Below are 17,634 nucleotides of genomic sequence, written 5' to 3' on the forward strand. Positions count from 1 at the left end.
AGCCCGTGTCCGAAGTCAGGGGTGGCAGTTGAGAGGAGCAACACCACATCCAAGGAGCGGCAGCTGTGCGGGCGCAGGAGGGCCAAGAGGAGCTACTCCACGTTCAAGGTCGGGAGGGGCGACCTTGTCTAAGGTAAGGAATAGCTGTAAAGAGATACTTCACGTCCAAGATAACAGAAACCCAGGTAAGAGGGTAGGTGTTGCAAGAGGGCATCAGAGGGCAGACACACTGAAACCATAATTAGAGAAAACTAGCCAATCTGATCACATGGACCACAGCCTTGTCTAACTCAATGAAACTAAGCCATGCCATGTGGGGCCACCCAAGATGGCTGGGTCATGGTGGAGAGGTCTGACAGAATGTGGTCCACTGGAGAAGGGAATGGCAAACCACTTCAGGATTCTTGCCTTGAAAACCCCATGAACAGTATGAAAAGGCAAAATGATAGGATACTGAAAGAGGAACTCCCCAGGTCAGTAGGTGCCCAGTATGCTACCAGAGATCAGTGGAGAAATAACTCCAGAAAGAATGAAGGGATGGAGCCAAAGCAAAAACAATACCCAGCTGTGGATGTGACTGGTGATAGAAGCAAGGTCTGATGCTGTAAAGAGCAATATTGCATAGGAACCTGGAATGTCAGGTCCATGAATCAAGGCAAATTGGAAGTGGTCAAACAGGAGATGGCAAGAGTGAACGTCAACATTCTAGGAATCGGCGAACTAAAATGGACTGGAATGGGTGAATTTAACTCAGATGACCATTATATCTACTACTGCGGGCAGGAATCCCTTAGAAGAAATGGAGTAGCCATCATGGTCAACAAAAGAGTCCAAAATGCAGTACTTGGATGCAATCTCAAAAACGACAGAATGATCTCTGTTCATTTCCAAGGCACACCATTCAATATCACGGTAATCCAAGCCTATTCCCCAACCCGTAATGCTGAAGAAGCTGAAGTTGAACGGTTCAATGAAGACCTACAAGACGTTTTAGAACTAACACCCAAAAAAGATGTCCTTTTCATTCTAGGGGACTGGAATGCAAAAGTAGGAAGTCAAGAAACACCTGGAGTAACAGGCAAATTTGGCCTTGGAATGCGGAATGAAGCAGGGCAAAGACTAATAGAGTTTTGCCAAGAAAATGCCCTGGTCATAGTAAACACCCTCTTCCAACAACACAAGAAAAGACTCTACACATGGACATCACCAGATGGTCAACACTGAAATCAGATTGATTATATTCTTTGCAGCCAAAGATGGAGAAGCTCTATACAGTCAGCAAAAACAAGACCAGGAGCTGACTGTGGCTCAGATCATGAACTCCTTATTACCAAATTCAGACTTAAATTGAAGAAAGTAGGGAAAAGTACTAGACCATTCAGGTAGGACCTAAATAAAATCTCTTATGATTATACAGTGGAAGTGAGAAATAGATTTAAGGGACTAGATCTGATAGATAGAATGCCTGATGAACTATGGACAGAGGTTCGTGGCATTGTACAGGAGACAGGGATCAAGACCATCCCCATGGAAAAGAAATGCAAAAAATCAAAGTGGCTGTCTGAGGAGGCCTTACAAATAGCTGTGAAAAGAAGCAAAAAGCAAAGGAGAAAAGGAAAGATATTCCCATTTGAATGCAGAGTTCCAAACAATAGCAAGGAAAGATAAGAAAGCCTTCCTCAGCAATCAATGGAAAGAAATAGAGGAAAACAACAGAATAGGAAAGACTAGCGATCTCGTCAAGAAAATTAGAGATACCAAGGGAACATTTCATGCAAAGATGGGCTTGATAAAGGACAGAAACGGTATGGACCTAACAGAAGCAGAAGATATTAAGAAGAGGAGGCAAGAATACACAGAACTGTACAAAAAAAGATCTTCATGACCCAGATAATCATGATGGTGTGATCACTCACCTGGAGCCAGACATCCTGGAATGTGAAGTCAAGTGGGCCTTAGGAAGCATCACTATAAACAAAACTAGTGGAGGTGATGAAATTCCAGTTGAGCTATTTCAAATCCTGAAAGATGATGCTGTGAAAGTGCTGCACTCAATATGCCAGCAAATTTGGAAAACTCAGCAGTGGCCACAAGACTGGAAAAGGTCAGTTTTCATTCTAATCCCAAAGAAAGGCAATGCCAAAAAAAATGCTCAAACTACCGCACAATTGCACTCATCTCACATGCTAGTAAAGTAATGCTAAAAATTCTCCAAGCCAGGCTTCAGCAATACGTGAACTTCCTGATGTTCAGGCTGGTTTTAGAAAAGTCAGAGGAACCAGAGATCAAATTGCCAACATCCACTAGATCATGGAAAAGGCAAGAGAGTTCCAGAAAAACATCTATTTCTGCTTTATTTACTATGCCAAAGCCTTTAACTGTGTGGATCACAATAAACTGTGAAAAATTCTGAAAGAGATGGGAATACCAGACTACCTAACCTGCCTCTTGAGAAACCTATATGCAGGCCAGGAAGCAACAGTTAGAACTGGACATGGACCAACAGACTGGTTCCAAATAGGAAAAGGAGTCTCTTAATATTGTCTCCCTGCTTATTTAACTTATATGCAGAGTATATCACGAGAAATGCTGGGCTGGCAGAAGCAGAAGCTGAAATCAAGATTGGAGGGAGAAATATCAATAACCTCAGATATGCAGATGACACCACCCTTATGGCAGAAAGTGAAGAGGAACTAAAAAGCCTCTTGATGCAAGTGAAAGTGGAGAGTGAAAAAGTTGGCTTAAAGCTCAACATTCAGAAAACTAAGATCATGGCATCTGGTCCCATCACTTCATGGCAAATAGATGGGGAAACAGTGTCAAACTTTATTTTTGGGGGGGGGGCTCCAAAATCACTGTAGATGATGATTGCAGCCATGAAATTAAAAGACGCTTACTCCTTGGAAGGAAAGTTATGACCAACCTATCTAACATATTAAAAAGCAGAAAATTACTCTGCCAACAAAGTTCCATTTAGGCAAGGCTATGGTTTTTCCAGTGGTCATGTATGGACATGAGAGTTGGACTGTGAAGAAAGCTGAGCACCGAAGAATTGATGCTTTTGAACTGAGTTGTTGGAGAAGACTCTTGAGAGTCCCTTGGACTGCAAGGAGATCCAACCAGTCCATCCTAAAGGAGATCAGTCCTGGGTGTTCATTATAAGGACTGATGTTGAAGCTGAAACCCCATACTTTGGCCACCTCATGCGAAGAGTTGACTCATTGGAAAAGACCCTCATGTTGGGACCGATTGGGGCCAGGAGGAGAAGGGGTGACAGAGGATGGCAGATGCTGGATGGCATCATCGACTTGATCAACATGAGTTTGAGTGAACTCCGGGAGTTGGTGATGGACAGGGAGGCCTGGCATGCTGTGATTCATGGGGTTGCAAAGAGTTGGACATGACTGAGCGACTGAACTGAAAACTGTGTTACCTCAAGTGATTTTTAAACTGTTCCTATTGATTGTCCAAGCATATAGCCCAAGCATTCTGCCTGAGAGAGTTGAGATCACACAGGTAAAATGCGTAACAGCACACAGGGTGTTTGGTACCACGGAACTGACAGCCCTTCCTGGGTAGTCGTGACCCTGAGCAGTGATGAGAGTCTCGTCCCCTCATGGTCCCAGGGAGAAGGAAGCTGGTCTGCCTATCATCCGGGTCGGAGCTGGAGCTGCAAGGTCCTTGTCCTACCCTGACCACTCTAGGTCCAGTTGCTCAGGCACCACCAAGCCCCTGCTCCATACTTGTTCAGGGAGTCTTTCCAGGCCACTGTGACAGGAATTTGTGGTAGGAACTCAACAGAAAGAGTGTGAAGGCAGCTGGGAACTTCCTTCAACGCAAACATAACTTTGCCAGGTACACTGAGGTGATGCCGATGATGGGGAGGCCATTTCAGATGGTGGTGTGCTCTGAGAACAACACAGGGCACAGGGTGCCAGAGCTGACGGGCAGTGAGTCCAGAGATTGGCCTCCTTGGAGGAGGGGGGATGCTCAGATGGAAAGTGTCTGCAGGCTGGAGCTCTGGGAGGGCCAGCCAGTGGTTTGAGGAGAGAGAGGCAGGAGGCAATGGCCCTAGGAGGGGTGTATTTAGCCCCTGGTAGAATTTCTGCTCCCCAAGGACTGGGGTTATTGTCTGTCTGTCTCACAGCTGTCCCCATACCTGGAACACAGCCTGGCCAGAGGCAGGTGCTAAACAAATATCCTCTGAATGAATGGACAGTCTGAGTGTGAAGATGCATCTGAATGGACAGATGGTGTCAGGCTGCTGAGTGGGGGTTGCATAGATTAGGAGCCAGAGATGGGAGAAAGACATAGGGTTTCTAAGCCCAGCTTCGCAGCCCCCATATGGCTCAGCTCCACCCAAGCCTGTCTGTTCCCCCAGACACTCTCTTTTTACGGTAAACTCCCTCTGGTCTTCACTCACCTGTGTTATCTTGCCCTGCATGATTTAAAAAGCAGCTCTGAGTCTCTTCCCACCACCTGTGCCTGAAGCCTCTTTATTCTTAAGCTGGGGGATCCCGAGGGCTTTGGCCAGAGAAGGGGCCCCTTTTGTGCTGGGGGACAGCTGGACCTTGTCTGTGCTGTGGACTCTGCTCTCTGCACTTGTCTGCCCATTTCAGTCACTTCCTAGCCCAGCATTGGTAGTGTTCATGGGTCAGTGTTTTCCTGTTGATTCAAGCAGTCTGCCAGGCTGAGTACCGCTGGCCTGAATCTTGACACTGCTGCTTACTATTGACAAAGGGGCCACTGTGGAGCATAGCAAATGGGATGTCTGCTGGCCTCAGCTGGACTTTGCAGTCAGGCCAAGAGCCAGAGGGTTGGTGCTGTTGGTGCCTGTGGGAACAGCCGTGATCACAAGCCTTCACCTTGGGGCTTGGCAGCTGAGCCGGCAGGATGTGTGTGAAATGCTCTGCAGACTGGCACATGGGAGTCAGTACTGGGCATCAGCCAGAGGGCAGAGACACAAAACTTGGGGGCCTCCCCTCCAGTAGAACAGTGACTGCCCTCCTGGGTGCTATTGTGTCTGATCTTCGAGGAAAGGGACAAGCTGCTGCACTCCTCATTGCTTATCCTGGCCCACCACACTCCAGAACTGCCCTCCTAGGCTTCCCCTGTATTGGGATCTGACCAGTATATTCCTGGTCCCAGCACCAAGCCAGGGCATCCTGGGGTCCCTTCAGTTATGTGATCAGGGGAAGCAGAGCCACTTCGTTTTGAAGCTAGAGGAGGAGTTGTTTGGGTACAGTTCTCATTTCCTCCAGCGATGCTTCCCGCTTATGGTGCCCAGGGCTCACAGCCAGCCTGGGGGCAGCTGTGGGGCCACGTCTGCAGTAGACCTCTCTTCTGACTGGTTGGTCCATGTTCTAACTGTTGGGAAGTCTGTTCTCGTGGATTGAGTATCTGTTGTAGTTGGCTATCGTCTCTTTTTTAATCAGTGTTTTTTAAAATTGAAGTATAATTGGTTTACAGTGTGTTAATTTCTGCTGCACAGCTCAGTGATACAGTTATACACATACATACATTCTTTTTAAAAAATATTATTTCATGCTTTATCATAGGATACTGAATATAGTTCTCTGTGGTATACAGTAGGACCTCGTTTATCCATTCTGTTTAGAAAAGCTACACCTGCTAACCCCAGCCTCCCACTCCATCCCTCTACCAACCTCTTCTGCCTCAGCCACCACCAGTCTATTCTCTTGTGTCCGTGAGTCCATTTCTGTTTCATAGATAGGTTCACTTGTGTCATATTTTAGACTCCATATATAACTGATATCATACGGTATTTGTCTTTCTGACTTACTTAGTATGATAATATCTGGTTATATCCATTTTATTGCAGTTTACTTTTTTATCTTTGGAAGGAATGATGCTAAAGCTGAAGCTCCAGTACTTTGGCCACCTCATGCAAAGAGTTGACTCATTGGAAAAGACTCTGATGCTGGGAGGGATTGGGGGCAGGAGGAGAAGGGGGCAACCCAGGATGAGATGGCTGGATGGCATCACGGACTCGATGGTCGTCAGTCTGAGTGAACTCCGGGAGATGGTGATGGACAGGGAGGCCTGGCGTGCTGCAATTCATGGGGTCGCAAAGAGTCGGACACGACTGAGCGACTGAACTGAACTGAACTGAGGGGTCTCAAAGAGTCGGACACAGCTGAGCGACTGAACTGAACTGATTGCATTGTATCTGTACTCCATCTTCTTTATTCATTCATCTCTTGATGGACGTTTAGATTGTTTCCATGTGTTGGCTATTATAAATAGTTCTGCAGTGAACATTGGGGTATGTGTATCTTTTCAAATTACAGTTTTCTCCAAGTATATGCCCAGGAGTGGGATTGCTGGATCATGTGGCAATTCTGTTTTTAGTTTTCTGAGGAATTTCAAGCATGTTCTCTGTACTGGCTGCACCAACTTACATTCCCACCAACAGTGGGAATCCACTTATCTCCACATCGTCTCCAGCATTTATTATTTTTAGACTTTTTAATGATGTCCATTCTGGTGGGTATGAGGGTGATAGCTCATTGTAGTTTCGATTTGCATTGCTCTAATACTTGGTGATGCTGAACATCTTCATGTGTCTATTTGCCATCTGTATTTCTTGTTTGGAGACGTGTGCTTAGTTCTTCTCCCCTTTTTCTGATTGAGTTGTTTTTGTGTTGTATGAGCTGTTTGGTCAGTTTGTATGTTTTGGAAATTAAGTCCTTGTTGGTCACATCATTTGGAAATATTTTCTCCCATTCTGTAGGTTGTCTTTTTCATCTTGTTTGTGACTTCCTCTGCTATGCTTGTAAGTTTGATTAAGTCCCCTTTGTTTATTTTTGTTTTTATTTCTATTGCCTTGGGAGACTGACCTGAGGAAACAACGGAATGATTTATGTCACAGGATGTTTTGCCTGTGTTCTCTTCTAGGGGTTTTACAGTGTCACATCTTGTTTACATCTTTATCGCTGGTGCCTGTTCTGATTGGCTGGTGTGTCCTGTGCCTCGCCGGCGGGGACAAATGTAGATGTGGTTGCAGCACTGGGTGGCCCCCAGCTAACCCCTGGGCTGTGGGTCCAGCCGGCAGTGGCGTGCTGGTGGTATCCATGTGCTAACTGATGTGACATGGCATCTAGGGGTCTTGGCTGAGGGTGTCGGCAACGGCTGAGTTGTCCGTGTTGTCATCTTCATTACTGCCATTTGCTTCCGCTGCTGAGACTCGCATCACAGAGGTTCCTGCGTGGGTGAAGGGGAGGGGAGCTGATAGTATCAGCCAGTGTGACAAAGCAAACTAACATAAAGTCTAAGATTAAATGTATCCCCTTTTAGTCTCCTCATGAGGAAGATGATAAAACAACATAAAGTGATGCAAGTTCCAGTTCAAATACTTCACCATAGTATTAGCATAGTTTCCACATGGTTTGTTTATTCTTCCAGAAATCTTTAGGGCGTCCTTCTATGTGACTGTCACTATAGGGGAACAGGTTTCCCTTTGATGTGATTAACTTCAGGGACTGGGAAACTGTTAAGTGCCGAAGAGGAGGGTGATGTTCCACACTCCCACCTTCCCATCATGCACTGCTCCCAGGCCCCTCCTGTCCTCCCTTCTTTCCTACCTTTGTCAGGGGAGTCCTGCCTGAACAGTGGTCACAGAGCAGGAACTAGGCTGAGCACATGAACCAGAGGAGAGAAGTGGCTGGTGAGGGCTAGGTGGAGGGGTTGGGGGCATGTATCCTGGTTGTTAGAACCAAGCCTCTCGTGTTCAGTCCGCTGACAGGGCCTGAGACGGCCCTGGCCTCACGTAGGTGATCAGATAGCTCATCTGCCTGCTGAGCAGTGTGGGGGCAGAGGAGGCAGCATTAGTGGCTGCTGGTCGCAGGCCTGGAGGGGAAGGAGAACACCCTCTCCCAGCTTCCTTTCCTATGAAATACCTGGTACTTTTCAGTCCCAGGTGTCAGTCGGAGACTCTGGGTATATGGACACGGCACCAACAGAAACTTCCTGAGAAGCTCTGTTTCGGGGGCCTGAGTCTGTGAACAGGATGGTGCTCTGGGAGGGAGAGTTTGGTCATGGAATCGGAGTGGCCAGTCTGATTCCTGTTTTCAGGGGCAGGAATTGGGAGCATGAAAAGGCAGCTGGCAGCTGAGCAGGGATGGAGTGGGAGCAGCTGTGGGGAGGAGGGATGCATGGGGCAGGGCCACCAGTGAGTGACCCCGGTCAGTGGGTGACCGTGGATAGCAGATAGTGGTAGCCCCACAATCACAGAAGGGCTGGCCCCCTTGCTATGAGAAGCTGCCTTCCCCACTCCCAGCCCTGCCACTGCCTGGCTCTGGACCAGCATCTCTACTGCTTGAAACCACAAAAGCCTTTGCAGTCCTGGAGGTGCCCCTGCTCATCTCAAGGAGAACCTTCAGTGGAGTAAGATTTTCTTTGATATCCATACTTTAGTTTCTCAGACTCTTCATATTTTTCCTGGTTTTGTGGCCATGTGTCATTAAAACCCTCCATTATCTGATGATGGGCTTCCTCTGTCACAGATCTCTCAGACGCCACCCGCTGGGTGAATGCGGGCTTGTTGTCACTGTGGCCACACAGTCTCCATAGACTGTCGAGAGGCACTGTGTGGCTGTCCCAGCTGGGGGCCCCCTTGTCCTACTCTTGCTGTCCCCAAGCTAGGTCTAGAGAAGGCCAGCCCAGTGAGAAGCTACTTTCCAACTTTGTCTCACATCCCAGGAACTAGTCTTCCAGGCTAGGCAGGTCACTGAGAGTATTTGAGCTGGGGACACTGGTCCCCTGCCACTGAAAGTGACATGATACCATGCTCCCAAGGATGGACACAAGGGTCAATGGGTGAACTTCTGCCCTCCTTGCTTGGAGGCACTGTGCCTCAAGCCCCTGCCTTCTCCCCACTCAGGTGTGAGATGTGGGAGAGCAGGAGAGGGACCTTTTTCACCGTGAGACCCTCTCAGCAAAGCAAATCTTTAACAAAACTGGGCCTTGTTCAGGCTTGGAGGATGTGGCTGAGAGTCTGCTGGACAGGATGCACATTTAAAGGGCTTCCTGCAGTGTAGGTGTCAGGCCTACATAGCAATTAAATGCAGAGCATGGACCTGACTGAGCTGGCGACTCCGGATCCTGCAGGCTGAATGCTGAATCCTGAAGATTGGAAGATTGTCTGGAACCATAGGACATCTTGTTCTCTCAGCTGAGACAGTCCCCCTCAAGACTTAGGTTCCCCTTCCTGCTCTCAGGCAGCTATCAGACTGCAGCCACGCCCCATGATGAGCCCTGAGTAAACTTGGGAAGGAGAATAGCTGCCCTCTAGCAGCTATAATACTGTAGCCACTCCCTGTGGTGAGCTCTGAGGAAACTCAGGAAGGAGGAGAATACTTGCCCTCTACCAGCCACTAGACTGCAGTCACTCCCCATGGTGAACCCTGAGGAAATTCAGGAAGGAGAAGGCAGGATGCTGGTCCCCGATGGTGAGGTGTGTATCAGAGGGAATGATTTCAGTGAAATGACTCTTGCATCTTTCCATAAATACAAAAGTGCTTAATTCGTTAACTTTAGATGCTGCTTCCTGGGTCTGAAGTCCTAAAAGATTCTCTCTGAATAAAACATAACTCTCAACACTTAGATTGTAAATATTTTTATGTCTACACATGTAGACACTTTCCAAAGAACAACAAAAGACAAATGTCAACATTCAAAACACTGGCACTGATGATGGACATTCCCCAAAAGATACAACTGATGAAGCAATTAGAATGCGCATCACCCCTTTTTCCATAAGATTGTGGAATGGACCCTGAAAGTGGGGAATTATTGTAGGGAAGAATAAACCTGACTCCATGTTGGATCTTTTACTTTAACCTTTGCTTCCTGTTGATTTGTTTACTAAAAGGATACTGTCCATACGTAATGGCCTGCCTCAGGTAACCCTGCCCTTTTGCTTTTGTTCAGGACCTGTCCACCTGTGGATGGCTACAGGAAGGAAGAAATTAATACTTCTTGGTCTGCCAGCTCTCCAAGTAAAGTCATATTCTTTGCCTCAACACCTTGCCTTTGATTTATTGGCCTGTCGTGTGGCAAGCAGAGTGAGCTTGGACTCCATGACAATCCCACATGCCTTGCAGTCAAAAAAACAAAACATGAACAGAAGCAATATTGTAACAAATTCAATAAAGACTTTGAAAATGGATCATATCAAAAAGATCTGAAACCAAAAACTGAAAAGAACTTGGTGGTTGTCTGAAATATTTAGAAAAGGAAATGGTGCCCCTCATGCCAGTACCCTCTGAAGTCACACAGGGGACACAACCTAGGGGAGGTCTCTTCTCTCTTCCAGGGGAGTGTCATACCAGCCACCATTTCTCCCTGTCCATGATAAACACCGTAACGAGGGTCATTGGCACCTGGGCCAGTAATGCTGTGAACACCTGGATTGCCTTGTCCTTGTGAGATTTGATGTGAAGATAACACAGAAAGAGAACCAGCCAAGAAGGAAGATCTGGTCAGGAATAAACTCTTCACAGGGACCCTGTGAGACCCAAGCACTTGCTCTGCTCACCCTGCACCGACTTTGGGGAACTGGCCTTTGTCATTCTCTGGGCAGGAGGTCTACCTCCTGAAACCCAGGAGAGCACTGGGAACAGCAGCACCTCCACCTGAGGTCCGGAGAGGGTGTCTTGAACAGACAGGGCCTAACCGTTCAGTGAGGCCAGCCCTTGTCCACACTGCACTGATCTGCTGCAGGATCTTGGGTTCCCTGGCATCCAGCATGCCCATTGTCCACCCCAGCTTGAGGCGTCTTGAGAGCCCCTCACTGGCAGGCAACCAGAAGTAGAAAACTGCACACCCAGCAAGAAAGAGAAGCCGGCAGGGCAGGGTTCCAGCTTGGAGTGTCCAAGGTCTCTTTGTCCCCTGAGAACACCCAGCCCTGCCTGCCATGGCCTTTCTCCTCTTTAGTATGTGTCTCTTATGGTTAATGTTGCCAAACACCTTCCTCTGGAAGAGAAGGCTCTGTGACCATGAGGAGGCGCCGTAGTCCTGAACACAGGAAGCTTGAGAAGTAACTGCCCTGAGTCCTGAATATACTGCAAGTTGAATCTGCACCAACATAGGCCAAGATTCCAACAGATTCTCTGTGGAAACACTTTTCATGTCCAACAAGAGAACCAACCTAGGCCAAGATTGTGACAGGTTCTCTGTAGAAACGCTGTTCACGTCTAACAAGAGAAGGCTCGTTAACCTATAGCCCGACCCCAAGACATGAGACAGGTTTTAACCACAGAAACTGCAGGGAAGGTGTTTGAGAGGCTTTTTCTTAGGCATCTTCCCTGAGGTCCCCTGAAGTTATTGGACCTGGAGTAGGGCACTCGACATTTCTCTCCTCACTACAGGCTGGACAGCAATCCCCCAACCTCACAGCCTCCTCTCCTCCACCTCCCTCTGAGTTGAGTGGAAACTTCTCATTCATGAGGCCAAAGTGCAATCTTCTTGGTGAGTAGAACAGAGGCTGGTGGGAAGGTGGGTGGAGGCTCAAAGCTCTTGTGGAACAAAAACATGTAGGTGTGTATGGTGGCCGTATGCTATAGTAATTGGTATTGCCTACACATTTGTGGGTGGCTTTTGGTTTCCGTATTTTCTAAGTTTCTTTTTTTATGACCAACTGCATATTATGAGAAAATTTTTGCTATCAACCATGAGAAGTTGCAAAATAAGATCTTTAAGTTTATTGAAATGTTGTAGGAGTTTCTTTTGGTGACAGAAGAACAGCCTCCTACTTTAAAGTATTTATTTAATCAACTGCACTAGGTCTTAGTTCTGGAGAAGGAAATGGCGACCCACTCCAGTATTCTTGCCGGGAGACTCCCAGGGATGGAGGAGCCTGGTGGGCTGCCGTCTATGGGGTCACACAGAGTCAGACACGACTGAAGCAACTTAGCAGCAGCAGGTCTTAGTTCTGGCACGCAGGATCTTCATTTGCAGCATAGAGGATCTAGTTCTCTGACCAGGGATTGAACCTGGGTTCCCCTGCACTGGGAGATCAGAGTCTTAGCCACTGGATACACCAGGGAATGCTGCAACCTTCTAAATTTATTTTTTTAAGATTTATTTATTTTTGGCTATGCTGGGTCTTCGTTGCTGTGTGGGTTTTTCTCTAGTTGTGGCGAATGGGGGCTACCCTCTAGTTTATGTGTGCTCGAACTTCTCATTGTGGTGGCTTCTTGTTGCAGAGCATGGGCTCTAGGGCACATGGGCTTCAGTAGTTGTGCACAGGCTTCGTTGCTCCATGGCACGTGGGAGCTTCCCAGATTAGGGGTTGAACCTGTGTCTCCTGCATTGGCAGGTGGATTCTTAACCACTGCACCACCAAGGAGATTGCCCACCCCACTCCCCACCCGCCAACCTCCTACTTTAAAAAAGGACTAAAAACAGCCTGTTGAGTAAGTTTTCAGGAGTCTGAGCTTTGAGGTGAGCGTCTGTGGTGTCATTCTCCCAAAGGCAGCTTGGCTTCAGATATTGGCTGGGCTCATGGGCCCGGCGATCAGGACGGATCTGGTGGCTGAAGACAGGCTTACCCTCTGGTGCTTCACCCTCACCTGCTCAGCCAGGGTCCCTGAGCCATGGCAGCGAAGCAGAGCAGCAAGCAGGTGGGGCTGGTACAGCTGCAGGACTGCTGTGGTCAGAATGGATCATGCAGTGGAGGCGGGACTGCTGCAGTCAAGAGTGGAGTGTGCAGTGGAGGCAGCTGGCCATCCTGTCCCATGACTGCTGGTGTCCTGTGTGCCCATGCAGGGCTGTCACGATGCCAGGTGGAGTCCGGGCTAGTGTTGTGGGGACAGGACAGGGCCTTAGACAGCTCACATCCCCATTCTCTGCCCCCCGCCCCCACCCCGCTCCCCCTGGCTCCTCTTCAGATCGTGGTTTGTGGCTGCTAGCTGCTCCCTGGGGCTGGGACGGTGTGTAAACCACCAAGCCCCCTTGCTCGAAGTGAGCTGAGACCTCAAGCTCTGGGGTCACACACCATTGCTGCCACCATACAGGTCATCTCACTTCTGTGAGGGAGGGCCTGTGCGGGGTGGGTGATGGGAGATTTGGGGATGTTGTGGACTGGCCCAGGAGTGGGGAGAGGAAAGGAGAGAGAAAACCCTTGAACTGCTCAGCCTTCCAGGAAATTCCAGGCCCAGCTCTGGTGAGAGGTGCAGGTGAGAAGCCCTTGCAAGTTTCTGGGTCCCCCTTCCCACCATATTTCAGTTGAAGCCCCTCTGCCTGCTCCACCCCTAACTCTCCCTTCTGTGGCTCCTGCTGAAAGCTGCAGGAGGTGGAGAGTTTATACTGCTTCCCTTCCCGTAGGGAAACGAAGCCACAGACAAACGTGTTCCTTTAAGAAAGCATGAAAGAAACAAGAAAATAATAGCGGGAGGTTATTATTGACAGGTTCATGTAGAGATGCTTCACAAGCCTGGCACAAGGAAGGGTCTGAGAGATGTTGCCCCTGGTCCTGGGGTTTGCTCCTTCCCACCCTAGCCTATGCTCCCCTTGGTGTCTTCTGGCGACTAGGCAGACTTAAACCTCCTGAACGGATCCTGAAAGGATCAGGACAGGGCAGAGCTCGTTTCAGATGGGAGGGTGTCGTCCACTCTTTACAAACACCTTCGCCTCCTCTCTGTATTGGAACTCAGTTCTGGGTCTAAGCAAGCACGACTTCCTGTCTGAGTCAGCACCCTCACTTACCCAGGCGAGAGGCTTTGTGTCCGCTTCTTCCCCACGTGCATCCTGCTTACTTCCACTGCTGGGGCCCCGGGGCCTGAACTGAACGCATCTGCTCTGCTTATAGTGCACCCCATGGCCCATAAGATTTCACTCTTAAAATGTAAATGTAAGGGTAAAATACTCCATAGTTAAGAATTTCAGAGTGACAACAGAGTTGACCGAAGCACGAGAGCTCAGGTATAAGGCTCATGTGTTAGAGAAGCCACTGTGTGGGCTTCAAGACACTCCGTGTAGAGGGTGGGGTGGGGGTGGTCAGGGATGTTCTGAGATACTCAACTTGCCTGGTTCCTGCACAGGCAACTCCAGGCTCCATTCTTGGCAGGGTGGGTGACAGTCAGCACTGCCTGCCTGTGTGGAGGGGCTCAGAGGCTGCCCGGCTCAGCAGGAATGGCAGTAGGGGGAAGGAAGGGCACCCTCCCTTAGCATTCCTGACTTCACACCTCCTTGTTAAGGCAGCTGAGTGCCTGAATGGCCCCTCCTGTGTCTAGCTCTGAAGATATGGAAGAAGTGGGCACTGAAGGACATGCAGGATGTAACAGAGGACGCCAAAGGCGAGGCTTGCGTTCTCAGCCAGCCTCTGCCAGATTCTGCCTGTGCTTATACATTAGACCAAGACGCTGGCTGTGGCTTAGATCATGAACTCCTTATTGCAAAATTCAGACTTAAATTGAAGAAAATAGGGAAAACCATTAGACCATTCAAGTATGACCTAATCCCTTATGATTATACAGTGGAAGTGACAAATAGATTCAAGGGATTAGAGCTGATAGAGTGCCTGAAGAACTGTTAGATGGAGGTTCATGACATTGTACAGGAGGCAGTGATCAAGACCATCCCCAAGAAAAAGAAATGCAAAAAGGCAAAACGGTTGTCTGAGGAGGCCTTACAAATAGCTGAGAAGAGAAGCTAAAGTCAGAGGAGAGAAGGAAAGATATACCCATCTAAATGAAGAGTTCCAAAGAATAGCAAGGAGAGATAAGAAAGCCTTCCTAAGTGATCAATGCAAAGAAATAGATAAAAACAACAATAGGAAAGACTAGAGATCTCTTCAAGAAAATTAGAGATACCAAGGGAACATTTCATACAAAGATGGGCACAACAAAGGACAGAAATGGTATGGGCCTAATAGAAGCAGAAGATACTAAGAAGATGTGGCAAGAATACACAGAAGGACTATACAGAAAAGATCTTCACGACCCAGATAATCATGATGGTGTGATCAGTCATCTAGAGGCAGACATTGTGGAATATGAAGTGAAGTGGGCCTTAGGAAGCATCACTAAGAAAGCTAGTGGAGGTGATGGAATTCCAGCTGAGCTATTTCAAGTTCTAAAAGATGATGCTGTGAAAGTGCTGCAGTCAATATGCCAGCAAATTTGGAAAACTCACCAGTGGCCACGGGACTGGAAGAGGTCAGTTTTCATTCCAATTCCAAAGAAAGGCAATGCCAAAGAATGCTCAAACTACTGCACAGTTGCACTCATCTCACACGCTAGCAAAGTAATGCTCAACATTTTCCAAGAGAGGCTTCAACAGTACGTGAGCTGAGAACTTCCAGATGTTCAAGCTGTATTTAGAAAAGGCAGAGGAACCAGAGATCAAATAGCCAACATCTGGTGGATCATCGAAAAAGCAAGAGAGTTCCAGAAAAACATCTACTTCTGCTTTATTGACTATGTGGACTACAAAAAACTGTGGAAAATACTTAGAGATGGGAATACCAGAGAATACCTGCCTTCTGAGAAATCTGTATGTAAATCAAGAAGCAACAGTTAGAACCGGACATGGAACAATGGACTGGTTCAAAATTGGGAAAATAGTACCTCAAGGCTGTACATTGTGACCCTGCCTATTGAGCAACTTTCACTTTTCACTTTCATGCATTGGAGAAGGAAATGGCAACCCACTCCAGTGTTCTTGCCTGGAGAATCCCAGGGACGGCGGAGCCTGGTGGGCTGCCATCTGTGGGGTCGCACAGCGTCAGACATGACTGAAGCGACTTAGCAGCAGCAGCAGCCTATTTAAACTTATATGCAGAGTGAAAGTGAAAGTCGCTCAGTTGTGTCCAACTATTTGCAACCCCATGGACTATACAGTCCATGGAATTCTCCAGGCTGGAATACTGGAGTGGGTAGCTGTCCCCTTCTCCAGGGAATCGTCCCAACCCAGGGATTGAACCTAGGTCTCCTGCATTGCATGCAGAGTCTTTACCAGCTGAGCCACTAGGGAAGCCCTATATATGCAGAATACATCATGGGAAATGCTGGGCTGGAAGAAGCACAAGCTGGAATCAAGATTGCCAGGAGAAACATCAATAATCTCAGATATGCAGATGACACCACCCTTATGGCAGAAAGCGAAGAGGAACTGAAAAGCCTCTTGATGAAAGTGAAATAAGATAGTGAAAAAGCTCAGCATTCAGAAAACTAAGGTCATGGCATCTGGTCCCATCACTTCATGGCAAATAGATGGGGAAATAATGGAAACAGTGACTTTATTTTTTTGCACTCCAAAATCACTGCAGATGGTGACTGCAGCCATGAAATTAAAAGACACTTGCTTCTTGGAAGAAAAGCTATGACCAACCCAGACAGCATATTAAAAAGCAGAGACATTGCTGACAAAGGTCCTTCTAGTCAAAGCTATGGTTTTTCCAGTAGTCAGATATGGATGTGAGAGTTGGGACTGGAAAGAAGGCTGAGTGCCGAAGAATTGACGCTTTTGAACTGTGATGGTGGAGAGAACTCTTGAGAGTCCCTTGGACTGCAAGGAGATCAAACCAGTCCATTGTGAAGGAAACCAGTCCTGAATATTCATTGGAAGGACAGATGCTGAAGCTGGAGACTCCAATACTTTGGCCACCTGATACGAAGAACTGATTCATTGGAAAAGACCCTGATGCTGGGAAAGACTGAGGCAGGAGGAGAAGGGGACAACAGAGGGTGAGATGATTGGATAGCATCACTGACTCAATGTATATGAGTTTGAACAAGCTCTGGGAGTTGGTGATATACAGGGGAGCCTGGTGTGCTGCAGTCCATGGTGTCACAAAGAGTCGGACTTGACTGAGCGACTGAACTGAAGATGCTGGTGGTACCATCCTATATCACACATGAGACTAGAAGCACAGAGAGGCTGAGCACCTTGCCCCAGGTCACACAGCTGGTGATAGCAGAGCTGAGAACTGGCCCACTGTGGTTGAATCTGGAGTCTAGATGCTGTTATGACCTGAGGGAGCAGCAAAGACAGAGTGAGGGAGAAACAGATGGCCCAGACTTAGCCAGGCACACATGCATGCACACATATACACATGTGTGCACATGACCTTCACCTTTGAGGCTACAAGGAGTCAGAGGAAACCAGAGGGCAACCAGGAGAGGCCAAAAGAGGATGGAGGTCTATTAGGAGGAAAGACCATATTTCCCAGGAGACCAGGGAAGTCCCCCCTGGTGAGTCTGTCTCAAACCCTAGATCCTCTCCCTGGACCCAGGAGCTGACTGTGCAGTGACCTAACTGAGTTGACTCCTGACTTATGCCTTCCCAGTGGTTCAGGTCCCACTGGACCCCACTGCTCTCAGTAATAAGGTGGGAATGAGGTATATAGTCTAGGCTGCAGATTTGTTTGGAGACAAAATTTATTAAAACAGGAGTACAAAAAACCCATTGAAGGGAATTGGCATGAACCTCTCCAGAACACTTAAGAAATCATCTGCTGTTTATCTACCTCCTCTCCTGTCATGAAAGTGGAGGGCCTATTTAATCAATTAATTCTGTGCTCATCACACTCTTAAAAAATGTATTTATTTATTTGGCTGCACTGGGTCTTAGTTGCAGCATGTGGGATCTAGTTCCCCAGTCAGGTATTGA

Source organism: Ovis canadensis, chromosome 18 (assembly GCF_042477335.2).
Source record: "Ovis canadensis isolate MfBH-ARS-UI-01 breed Bighorn chromosome 18, ARS-UI_OviCan_v2, whole genome shotgun sequence".
Classification (NCBI taxonomy): Eukaryota; Metazoa; Chordata; class Mammalia; order Artiodactyla; family Bovidae; genus Ovis; species Ovis canadensis.